Source organism: Neovison vison, chromosome 6, assembly GCF_020171115.1.
Source record: "Neovison vison isolate M4711 chromosome 6, ASM_NN_V1, whole genome shotgun sequence".
Taxonomy (NCBI): Eukaryota; Metazoa; Chordata; class Mammalia; order Carnivora; family Mustelidae; genus Neogale; species Neogale vison.
This window is the reverse complement of record NC_058096.1, coordinates 145659834-145673214: the sequence shown is the minus strand read 5'-3', so window position 1 is coordinate 145673214 and position 13381 is coordinate 145659834.

Sequence of the window (13381 nt, the reverse complement as noted above, 5' to 3'; positions counted from 1 at the left end):
TGACTGCATGCTGTGTTGCTGAGCCTGACCTGCAGGTGTGGGGTATCTAATGAGGGCTTGAACTAGTGACCCTGAGACTGGGACCTGAGCTGAAAGAGTCTAATGCTTAATGGACTGAGCCATCCAGGCGCCCCTTTGAAGACTCATCTTATATCTCAATTCATCTAACCCACTTTTTGTTTTTTTCTATGTAGAAACTGAGTAACTGATTTTCTTTATACTTAAGTTCAAAGGAAAACTGTAAAAATAATTCTGTTGTCAAAATTATAAAATTAAAATGATTTTATATTTCAGTTTTTAAAAGATTTATTTCTTTATTTGAGAGAGAGAGAGAGAGAGAGAGAGAGTACAAGCAGAGGAAGCAGCAGAGAGAGTAGAAACTGGCTGCCTCCTGAGCAGGGAGCCAGAAGAAAGGCTGGATTCCAGGATCCTAGGACCTGAATTGAAGGTAGACACTTAAACAACTGTGCCACCCAGGTGCCCCTGATTTTCTATTTTTTTTATCAGGACGACTACTCATACATATTCCTTTTTTATATATGAGTGAAAACCTTTTATGGCTAGAAGAGTAAAAAATGGTATTTGGATATTAGCTAAATTTCAAGAGTTGGAATGAGAATAAAGCAAAATGTTTATTATAAACATCTTAGTTGACTCTATCATATTGTCAAGATTAAAGCTGAATAAAAAAATGACCTTTTCCCCTTAATTTCCTAATCAAACTTATCAATGTAAATTCTCTTAGGGCTGTGTGGTATAATGATCAGGGCATGGATTCTGGAGTTTCCCATTCCCACTAGAACAGATTCTTTCTTTCTTTCTTTCTTTCTTTCTTTCTTTCTTTCTTTCTTTCTTTCTTTTTAAAAGATTTTATTTATTTGAGAGAGAGGGAGAGAACACGAGCAGGGGCTGGGATAGAGGGAGAAGCAGACTCCCCACTAATCAGGGAGCCCAGTACAGGACTTGATCTCAGCACCTTGGGATCATGACCTGAGCTGAAGGCAGATGCTTAACGGACTGAGCCGCGCAGGCTTCCCCTCATTGTAACATATTCTAATTGTATGATCTGGGTGGAACTTTCTGTGACCTCTTTCTATACAGTCTTTACATATAAAATCAGAAAAATACTAGTATGTACTCTATGGGGTTTCTTTGATGATTAAATGCATTGGGGCAGGTAAAGTCTTTTAAAAGAATTTCTAGCATATGATAAATATCCATAGTGTTAAGTATTATTAGCTTTTGTTTTTATTTCAGTTTCCATAAAACTCCACATTTTATCCTTTTTCCTATTTAAAGTATATTCTATAAATTCTGCCTGTATATCACATATATGCATATCTTTGGTTAACTATATATTAATTATCTTCAATTTTTGGCCTTACAGTTAGCCAAATCTCATTTAAGTCAAAACCCTGGCTTTAAAAAGTTTTTTTTTTTTTTTAATTTTTTACTTTAGGAAATTTACTTAGAGTTTTTGGCTTAGTGTTCCCATCTGAACAATGAGAATAACAATAAGACATGTCTTCTTGGATGAGTATAGCTTCTCTCCAGTAGTCAGAATGTGCATCTGCTTTGTTCCCTTCTTTTTTCTCTTCTTCAGTGTACATTATGCACTTTTATAATAATGCCAAATCTGAAGTCAGCAAGTCTAATTCCTTGACTAACAGAACCTGCCAAGTGAAACTTTAAACTTTGAATATTTCCATGGCCTAGCATCTTATTATTTTTCAGGGACAAACACTCCCTTTTTGGATAGCTCTTGCATTCAGCCTATTGTCAATCATTGTTGTTAATGATGCCGCCTATTTAAGTATGCATTGAATAAAACATTCAAATTGTGTTATTTATAACTTGTGCATTTCTTTCCACACATTTCCCTGATCTGAGATGTAAAATGCAATCTACACTGGGCAGACAATTACAGCTTGGTGAAACAAAGGGATAGAAAAGCAAAGGAAAAGCACATTATACTATAAAATGACAAAAAGAATGTGGAGATGGGATTGTGAGATTGTGATTTTTGTGTGTGTTTAGTTAGTTTTGGTTTTTTGCTTTTTTGGGTTTTTTTGGTTTTTTTTTCAAGTCTCAGAATTAAGAAATTCTAGGATTTTCAGAAATTGGAGAGAAGCAAAGACATGTGAGATCTAGTCAATGAGGAGTGGTACGTGTGATGATCAATAATCATGAGATGTGTTGAAGAGCAGTAGATGGTATAAATTTATATTTTTACAGATGTTAAAGAAGATAGATTTATTGAAATGTATACTGACAAGGAAATTTCTATTCTTCCTTTAATTAATAAGAAGCATAAGACAATGCAGGGAATTTAGGAACCACCATTTTCTATTTAAAAGAAATGGTAAAATCTAACTTGAGAAAAGGAAGTTAATGATGGAGTACATTCTCATAAATGAAGACTGAGGAAAGGTTATTTGTTGAATTGTTTGCTTTTATATTAAATGTGTACTTTATTATCAGGCTTGTCTGACATGTATATATTTTAACAATAGTAATACAAGTATGTGGTCATTTGTTTTACTTTTGTGTTAGCATGAAATATAAGGAGAAAAGCAATATAAAAAGTCTAAAAGGAGATTTTAAGCTTGCCAAGACAAAGCAATGCTTTTGTTGAAACTTTTTTAAAAAATTCTCTTGCTTTAAAAACACTTGCAATTCAATAATACAACAAAACTAACTCCTTTCTCATTTTCCATATCTCTTCTCTGAAGGCTTATTTACAAAACAAGGACTCATCAATTATCTCCTATGTATAAAAGACTTGGAAATCTGTCTCACAATATGCTTAGTACCAGATCATTAATTATCCTAAAACTATCTCTCACTGAATATCCTTTCACAAATCAAGCTTGATATGTCCTCACTGCAAATACCAGTGGTTGCCTCGGCATTGTAAATTGGAAGTACTGTTGTCCTCTTGCTTCTAAATGTGAAATCAGTAAAAGTCTCTTTCTTATCTTTAAACTTAATCTTACTTTTTAAATTTACTAGGTGAGCTTGTCAAATCCAGAGATTAGGAGATCTTCATTCATTGTGGTTCTCTTTTGTGTGTCTTGCTTAAAAATTCTCTTATCTTTGGGATTCTGTGCACAATTTCTGTGTCTCTTCCCCAGCATTTTAATCTGGATTATTAAAACATTTTACTTTCCTTTACAAATGATATATAAGTACTTCACGAGTACATACTTGTTGAATAGTACCACGTAAATATATAGGGTAAAATATAGAAGTAGATATCATTTCCTGACTATGACAGAGTAGTTTGTATCAAGCCAATCTTCCCTTTAAGCACAACTGTGAAAGCAACATAAAATTACAACAGAAGTCTATTTGAAATTTGAATACAGTAAAGAAATACAGATCTCTGGAGACAAGGTTGTGAAGAAAAAATCAAAAACAAGAGAGAGAGGTATTTTAAGCACCTTTTATTCATCAAAATCTGTTTCTAATCCTGAACTGTGGGGAGTCATGAGTTCCAGAAACAGAACAGAATGAAGGTATAGAGGCTGAAATTCTAAGGAGTGCTTCTGGCCACAGAGCTGGGACACAAACATGGGAATTCATGGTCTGGAGGGAAACTTGGGGTAAACACCCTCCTTTCATCTGAGGCTCCTGAAGACTTTTTCCCTGCAAGTAAGGGCCAAAAGTATGGACTATTATCTCATTTTCTGATTGAGTCAAGAGGATCTGCTTCAATTCTAGTTGAAGGCCAGAGGAAAAGTAATCTCTGAAGGAGACATCCATCTTTTGAAGCCCCTATATATTTTTATATGCATTTCCAACAATTTAATAAAATTTTTCAAGTATATCAAAAAACAATACCAAAAACCAAGAGAAAAGGTAGAGTTATAGACCACAGATCATTCAGATACTGGAGGGAGCAAATATAACTGAAGTCAATATGTTGACAAAAATAAATGATACATTGTGGAATTTTGCCAAAGGATTGGGATCTATAAAACCAAGTCAAACTCAAATTCTGTAACTGAAATACATAATATTTAAGAGCTCAATAGATGGAGTCACCAGACATTTGGTCAAAGCTGAAGAGAGGTTTTGTTTTTGTTTTTTTAATTGCCGTACAACTCAGTAGAAACATCTGTAATAAAGCACTGGTACAAAACAAAATTGCAAAAATGCAGAGAAAACAAGATGGAGATATATAGTTCACCAAGAAAAGTTCTAATGGTGGAAGTCTAGTCCCAGGAAGAGAGGGGAGAGACTCTTGAGAATAAATAATATAGATTAGGGGCAACTGGTTGGCTCAGGTGGGATGAACATCTAACTCTTGGTTTTGGCTGAGGTCATGATCTCAGGGTTCTGAGATCAAGACCCCAGGTAGCACTCCATGCTCAGTGTAACATCTGCTTATCCCTCTCCCACAGCCCCCCACCCTGCTCTCTCTCACTCTCTCAAATAAATGAATAAAATATTTTAAAAAAGAAATAATATAGATTAAAAGCATTAAATTTTTAATAATATTTGGATCATAGATCTCTAAATGCAAAATATAAAACTCTAAAACTTTTAGTAGAAATTATGCAACATCTCTATGAACTGGGTCAAAACTTCGTCTTTGCCCTGCAAAAGACCGTGTTAAGAGAATGAAAAGGCATACTACAGATTGGCAGAAAATATTTGCAAAATGCATATCAACAAACAGTTCTGGCTCCATATGGTATCTGGGGTCAGCACAAAATGAAAAAAACAGGTCTCCTGTTCAAATAGCAGGAGAAAAGTGACATTAAGTGAACTAAAATAAAACTTGTCCCTATCTTTCATGGTTTCTTACTCAGTCTTCATAGTATTTTTTTAAAAGACTTTATTTTTTAGATCAAGTGTAATTTTAAAACAAATTTGAGGTGAAGATATGGAGATTTTCCATGTACTTCCTGCCCCCACACATGCATTCTCCCCCATATTATCAACATCCCCTAACAAAGTGGCACATTGGCTATCATCAGTGAACTTACAATGATACATCATGATCACCAAAGTCCTTATTTTACGTTATGGTTCACTCTTAGTTTTGTACATTCTGTGGGTTTGGACAAATGTATAATGACATGTATTCATCATTATGGTATTATACAGAGTATTTTCAGTGCCCCCCAAATCCTCTGTGCTCTGTCTACTTGTCCCTTCACTCCCCATTCAACTCCTGGTAACCATTGATACTTTTCCTTTTGCCATAGTAGTGCCTCTTTCCAGGATGTCATATAGTTGGAATCATATAGTATGTGGCTTCCTCAGATTGGATTCTTTCACTTAGTGATATGCATTGAAGGTTCCTCTATGTGTTTTCATGGCTTGATAGCTCATTTCTTTTTAGCACTAACTAATACTCTATTTTCTGGATATCATAGTCCACTTATTTATTTGCTAAAAGATATCTTGATTGTGTCAAGTTTGGGCAGTCTCTTTTTTCTTTTTTCTTTTTTTTTTCATTTATTTATTTTCAGCATAACAGTATCATTATTTTTTCACCACACCCAGTGCTCCATGCAATCCATGCCCTCTATAATACCCACCACCTGTTACCTCGATCTCCCACCCCCCCGCCACTTCAAACCCCTCAGATTGTTTTTCAGAGTCCATAGTCTCTCATGATTCACCTCCCCTTCCAATTTACCCCAACCCCCTTCTCTCTAACTCCCCATGTCCTCCATGCTTTTTGTTATGCTCCACAAGTAAGTGAAACCATATGATAAGTGACTCTCTCTGCTTGACTTATTTCACTCAGCATAATCTCTTCGAGTCCCATCCATATCGCTACAAATGTTGGGTATTCATCCTTTCTGATGGAGGCATAATACTCTATAGTGTATATGGACCACATCTTCCTTATCCATTCGTCTGTTGAAGGGCATCTTGGTTCTTTCCATAGTTTGGCGACCATGGCCATTGCTGCTATAAACATTGGGGTACAGATGGCCCTTCTTTTCACGACATCTGTATCTTTGGAGTAAATACCCAGGAGTGCAATGGCAGGGTCATAGGGAAGTTCTATTTTTAATTTCTTGAGGAATCTCCACACTGTTCTCCAAAAAGGCTGCACCAACTTGCATTCCCACCAACAGTGGAAGAGGGTTCCCCTTTCTCCGCATCCCCTCCAACACATGTTGTTTCCTGTTTTGTTAATTTTGGGCATTCTAACTGGTGTAAGGTGATATCTCAATGTGGTTTTAATTTGAATCTCCCTGAAGGCTAATGATGATGAACATTTTTTCATGTGTCTGATAGCCATTTGTATGTCTTGATTGGAGAAGTGTCTGTTCATATCTTCTGCCCATTTTTTGATGTGATTGCCTGTTTTGTGTGTGTTGAGTTTGAGGAGTTCATTATAGATCCTGGATATCAACCTTTTGTCTGTACTGTCATTTGCAAATATCTTCTCCCATTCCGTGGGTTGCCTCTTTGTTTTCTTGACTGTTTCCTTTGCTGTGCAGAAGCTTTTGATTTTGATGAAGTCCCAAAAGTTCATCTTCGCTTTGTTTCCTTTGCCTTTGGAGACATATCTTGAAAGAAGTTGCTGTGGCTGATATCAAAGAGATTACTGCCTATGTTCTCCTCTAGGATTCTGATGGATTCCTGTCTCACGTTGAGGTCTTTTATTCATTTTGAGTTTATCTTTGTGTACGGTGTAAGAGAATGGTCGAGTTTCATTCTTCTACATATAGCTGTCCATTTTTCCCAGCACCATTTATTGAAGAGACTGTCTTTTTTCCACTGTATATTTTTTCCTGTTTTGTCAAAGATTAACTGACTATAGGGTTGAGGGTCCATATCTGGGCTCTCTACTCTGTTCCACTGGTCTATGTGTCGGTTTTTATGCCAGTACCATGATGTCTATACTGCCTAGAGCAATCTATACTTTTAATGCTATTCCGATCAAAATTCCACCGGTGTTCTTCAAAGAGCTGGAGCAAATAATCCTAAAATTTGTATGGAATCAGAAGAGACCCCGAATCGCTAAGGAAATGTTGAAAAACAAAAATAAAACTGGGGGCATCACGTTACCTGATTTCAATCTTTACTACAAAGCTGTGATCACCAAGTTTGGGCAGTTTTGAATAGAGCTGCCATAAATATCGATTTATAGATTTTTTTTTCATTGACATAAGTTTTCAACTCCTTTGGGTAGCTGATTGCTGGATCAAATGGCAAAGGTATATCTAGTTTTGTAAAAAACCATCAAACTATCTTCCAAAGTGGCTGTATCAGTTTGTATTCCCACCAGCAATGTATGAGAGTCCCAGTTGTTCCACATCCTCACCAGCATTTGGAATTGTCAGTGTTCTGGATTCTGGCCATTCTAATAGGTACATAGAGAGGCTCCATTGTTGCTTTAATTTGCATTTTCTTGATGATGTATGACATACAGCTTCTTTTCATATGCTTGTCATCTGTGTATCTTCTTTGCTGAGATGTCTTTTAAGGCCTTTTGCCCATTTTTAAATCAGGTTGTTTGAGTTCTTATTGTTGAGGTTTAAGAGTTCTTTGTACATGCACAGACACACATATACATACACATAATTTATGTATATCCATATCCACATGTATGTATGTGGATGGATATACATAAATTTATACATACTTGCTCTTTTATTACTTTAATTTATTTAAGCAATAATTGGAAGATTACATGTAAACAGTGGGTCTACTGATAATTATCAGAATAAGTACTCAGACTTATTTAGAAAAGGATTTTATGTTTTTGTATAGTTTAGATAACAGTTATTTCTCATAATTATCTCTTGCAAATGTTTTCTTCTAGTCTGTGGCTTGTCTTTTCAATTTCCTGACATGGACTTTCACAAAGCAGGAGTTTTTAATTTTAATGAAGTCCTGTTTATCAATTATTTCTTTCATAGATTGTGCCTTTGGTGTCATATCTGAAAATCATAAAGCAATTTTCATGTATATAAATTTGATGGGGATGGCAGAAAGGAGTCTTCCAGTTTTCTGGCAAGTGATACTTCTAATTCTCTTGTCTATGGATGTTAAGTGGGATAAACTTTTCGCCTTGTGATTTAAAAAAATGTCCTCTTAAGCGCCTGTTGTCTGGTGCAGCACAGGCAGCATACTCTGTAAAAGTTCCTCCAGGACAATAGCCTATTATTAAGTTGATACTCTTATTTACCAAAGCTGGTCTGTATTTACATATTTTTTTTGACTGTTCATTAACATTTCTAAGATGAGGGAGGGGAAACTATGCTTCCATTAAATAACTACCCTCAGAAGGAATAAGAAGAAGCTGCCTGTATGTGGGGAGGGAGAAGGAGGTGGGCACTGATGTTGGGACTCATCAGGCTCTGCTCCAGCAAGGTGAGGGGTCAGTAGCCTAACTGGAGGGAAATCCTTTTAATGTCTATAGGCTTTATAGGGCTGCATTGTAAGATGAGTGAGCATTAAAATGGGGGGGGATCCTCTGTGCTCCCCCTATTTATCCCTGCCCTACTGTCATAGTGTTTTTATTTGTTAAAATCTCTTGCTCCCTCACAGCCTACATACTATAACCTACCTCAGGGTGGGGAAGGCTGTCTCTACTTTTCATAAGGTCATGCCACCTACAATGTGGGGTCAGAGTGGGGAAGACAGGGCCTGGGCACCACAGAGTGGAGTGCAGACAGCCAAAGACTCATCCTGGGGCTGCACAGTGGTGGCATGTAAGTCAAAGCCCTAAGCACCCATCTCCCTATCATACACTTCATTTTTCTAATAGAGTTTACTTGCCAAACACAAATTCAAGGACATAATTAAGAAAGTCAAGATGATGACCACAAAAACATTAAATTCCAGAAACAAGGTCCTCCTGAGTGCAAGGCCTTATGCAACCACAAAGATTAAATGCCCTTGAAGATGGACCTGCAATAAAAGTCATGTTTCCAGAATATGTAAATATGTAGTGTGTGTATTTTCACATTTTAAGCTCCAAATTTCTTTTATATAACCCTTTTGTGGATATGATAAAAAGAATACAGGTTATGAAACTACTTTTGAAAAGATTTGAAAGAGATGAAAATATTGTGAGTGTTGGTAATTACAGCTGGACAGTTGTCAAAAGTTAGCACAACTTGTCTTTGGTGCTGCCCAACCCCCCATCCTCTGCTAGAATGCGCTTATTTTATTTTCATGTTAGAAACAAAATATATTGATTTATGTCTAAGGTGGCTGTTACTTGACATCCTTCTTACATAATTCACCACTCCACCTATCTAGTCTTCTACATAGGGTTGACCTCAAATCTATAAGATTTTGACTAATGGATTATGTCTAGTTATATTGAGTTTAATATTTTTTATTAGTCTGTAAACAGAGATGGCATCTTTTATCTTATAGGTATGTATATTCAGGAAATTCCAGCCAACATAATAAACACTTCATCAAAGAAGTATATATATATTTATTCCTTTAATATTATATTCTTGAAAAGACAAAAGTAGTGACAAAAAATAGATCAGTAGTTGCCCAAGGGTAACAAGAGGGTGACTACAAAGAGGTGACTCAAGGGAATTTTGGGGGTGCCCGAGTGTTTTATATGCTGATTATAGCAGTGGTTACACAAAGTTTTGTAGGTATTAAAATTAATGAAATTTTACACAAATGGATTTTCACAAAGAGGAAATTCTAATAAAAACATATAGATTTGTCCGACCTTCTAATAAAATAAAAATGAAAATATTCCTAGCTATGTGTTATCACTTTTCACTTATCTCATTCACAAAACTAAGCAAAAATAGAATACCTAATGCTAACAAGAGTTCAATGAAACTGACATTCTCCCATCATCTTCACTGTAGTGTAAAAATGGTTATAATCACTTTAGAAGCTATCTAACAATATAGATACAATATAGATCTAAGTTAGTCTTTGAAGCAGTACTTAACATCTTCATGACTATAATTTAAGGAAATTATCCACAATATATGCAAAACCATGTAAACATCCAAGGATTTTTTATTATAGAATTATTTATAAGAGTGAAAAAATTACAAAGACTCTAAATCTGTAATGGAATATTGCACGCATTCACAAAATTCCATAGAACACTGGTCCAAAAGCTTTGTGATAAAAGAATTTGGTGGCTCAGTAAATTAAGAATGTCCCAAATGCTATGTTCTTCATTTGTAAAATTACAATAAGAATCCATACATTAAAGTTTCTAAGATGTCTGTCAAGCAGGAAATAAATGTCCTTAATTTTGTTTAACGCAGATTTTGTAAGCCAATGTTTCCTTAGATCTCCTATTTTCCATATAATAACTGTTAACACATATATGAATTTTGGGAAATTTTAGGAAAAACAGTGTTAGAATAATCGCATTAAGATTTTAATGCTTTTCTCAAGGCACCTGGGTGGCTGATCTCAGGGTCCTGGGATTGAGCCCCGCATTGGACTTTCTGCTCAGTGGGGAGAATTCTGCTCTCTCTCTCTCTGCCTGCCTCTCTGCCTGCTTGTGATCTCTATCTATCAAATAAATAAATAAATAAACCTTTAAAAAAGATTTTAATGTTTTTCTCTATTTCAAAATTGTATGATTGTAATATTGTATAATAGAAAAATACATAAAAAAGGCTCAGGTCAAATTACTGTCTTAAATAAGTTTATAATCTGTTGGAGGGAGAAAGCCATTTCTAATTAATAAAGGCTCCTTGTTAAAGGGTTATGTTAGGAACTTCTAAGTGACCAAAGTGTTGGGAAAATTAATTCTGCCTGGAGGGGAAATGTTGGAAGAAGACATTAAGTAAATAAAAGACTTCGTTAAAGTGGTGGAAATTGAAATATCCATAAAAAAGTATTATTCACTTTCTAAGAATTAAATTTATACTAACTAATAATTTCTTATGAATGTATGATATTAAACTCTTTTCAGATAGATGGAAATATGAACCATAGAGTCATGGTGGAAAAACTTGGGCTTTAGTTTTAAATAGCCCTGCGTCTAAAACCTGTTTTGTTTTGTTTCTTGGCCAGTATACTTAAGTGTACTCAGTTATGATTTGATCATAACTCAGTTATGATTTGATCATAAAAATGACAAAAGTGGAGTTGTTAAAGGACTGGAGAGAATAGTTAAGTTTTTGATCTAGTGCCTCGTTCATCAGAGGTATCCCTTAATGGATATTATCATATCATCAACAACCCTAATCATACTCTTTAAGCTGCAAGTAACCTAAAACCAAATCAAGTACCTGAGCATGAAAAATAATCTATTGACACTTATAAATGGGAAGGATATTGGGTAACTTAAAGATTGAAAAAAAAAAAAGTCAAGTAAAGTAGGCCTTAAGTTTGAACACTTATGCTACAATTCTTTTTGCTTTTCATTTCATCATGACTCTACTGACTTCAGTATTAGTTACAAATCTCTGTGTAATAAATTGCTCTAAAACTTAGCAGCCTAAAACCATATTTATTACCTCACACATTTTCTGTAGACTTGGAATTAGCTGGTTAGCTACCTGGTTCTGGCTCAGGGTTTCTCATGAGGTTGCAGCCAAGTTGTTGGCATGACATCAATAATCTCTTGTTGGGGGTTGGAGGATCCACTTACAAGGTGTTTCACACACATGGGTGGGGAGCTGGGGCTTGCTCTTGGTGGGAGGCCTCAGTTCCTTGCCATAAATACCTCTTCTAAGGGTTGCTTGAGTGTCCTTGCAATGTGCTTGGTTTCGCTACAAGTACGCAGGGCAGATGCCTCATGATGCTAGATGAGGACTCACACACCATCGTTTTTGCACAAGAGCATGATTACAGAGAGGTGAAGAACATTGGGAACAACCCTGGAAACTGGCCAGCACGGCTTCATTTTCTCAGGCTGCAACAGGATTTCTTCACTCGAGGAAGCAACGGCTGTTAATAGCTAACACCGGACTCACAGCTTGCAGTGTAGAGAAAATAATCCTCTCAGCATCTGAACATAAAATCTCACAGAGGGTCTCTGACTGACCCAGTTTTGGGTCATATGTCATCTTTTGGAATAAGTCACCATGAGTTGCTAGTCCTGGGTCATTCTCCTAACCCTGAGGCAAAGAGCAAGTAACTACAGTTGGTGGGGTGGAAAAGGAGAGAGATGAGGGCAGGCTTTTGAGGGTGGCTGGGTAGAAGAAAATTACTTCATTATCATCATATCGAATTCTATATAAGAGAAAGTTCTATAAGGGAAGAATCTTGCTTTATAAATGGATTAGAAATCATGTTTTAAAGAGATTGTCACTTCAGAATGATTCTATGAGAATCAATATTAAGATATTCGTTACATTTTTCATGTGTTTCTCATAAAGTATAATTTTTAGAAAGTTTGTTTTACTAATGTCTGGGTCATTTTATTCCCCCACTGAAATATTTTAAACTATAGTCTTTTTTTAAAAGATTTTATTTATTTGAGAGCAAGAGAAAGAGAGAGAAAACACAGAGGCAGAGTGAGAGGGAAAAGAGGGCTCCCCACTGAGCAGACAGCCCAATGTGGGGCTCAATCCCAGGACCCTGAGATCATGACCTGAGCCAAAGGAAAACACTTAACTGACTGAGCCTCTAAATTATAGTCTTTATTTTAATTCCATTTCCTTCGACTGTGCATCAAATATATTTATTCATTTGTGGCTTTTTGCAAGTACAATACATTTTACTAGTGTCTCTTGATTTTTTGAAAAAATAACTATCAGCATAAAAAATTAAAAACTATAGAGAGCAATGTAATACAAAATCTCATACTGTATCATAATATCTTCCTGCTAGAATTAACTCTAGAAGAAAAGTATGCTCTGGAGATACCTGTAAGTGATCACAGTAAGCAAATAGTCCTAAGAAGTCAGTATAATATACTATTTAAAAATATACTTTACCCAACCAATAATAATTACCTAACCCAATTAACAATATAGAAAATGATTTCTATTCTATACTACGGGTATTTATAAAGAAAATTGAATGCTATGTTTAACTTAATTCACTATGTTAAATCAATAATTAAAATACTGCCAATTTTACTAAAATTGGGCATATTTCTTTTTTTAAGGTTTATTTATTTTTGGAGAGAGTCACGGGGAGGGGCAGTGGGAGAGGGAGAGAGAGTGAATCTCAAGCAGACTTCCTGTTGAGCCCAGAGCCCTAGGCAGAGCTGGATCCAAGGACCCTGAGGTCATGACCTGAGTCAAAATGAAGAGTTAGACACTTAACTGACTGAGTCATCCAGGTGCCCCCAAATTGAACATGTTTCTTATAGATGAATAACGAGTCATGTAATCTGAAAGAAAAACTTGTTTGAATATGAATTTTTGTTATTTTTAAACATTTTTTGTAGATTTCAGAATTTCATAGAGTATCTTTTGTAAATAGTCACTATGAAATAATAGGT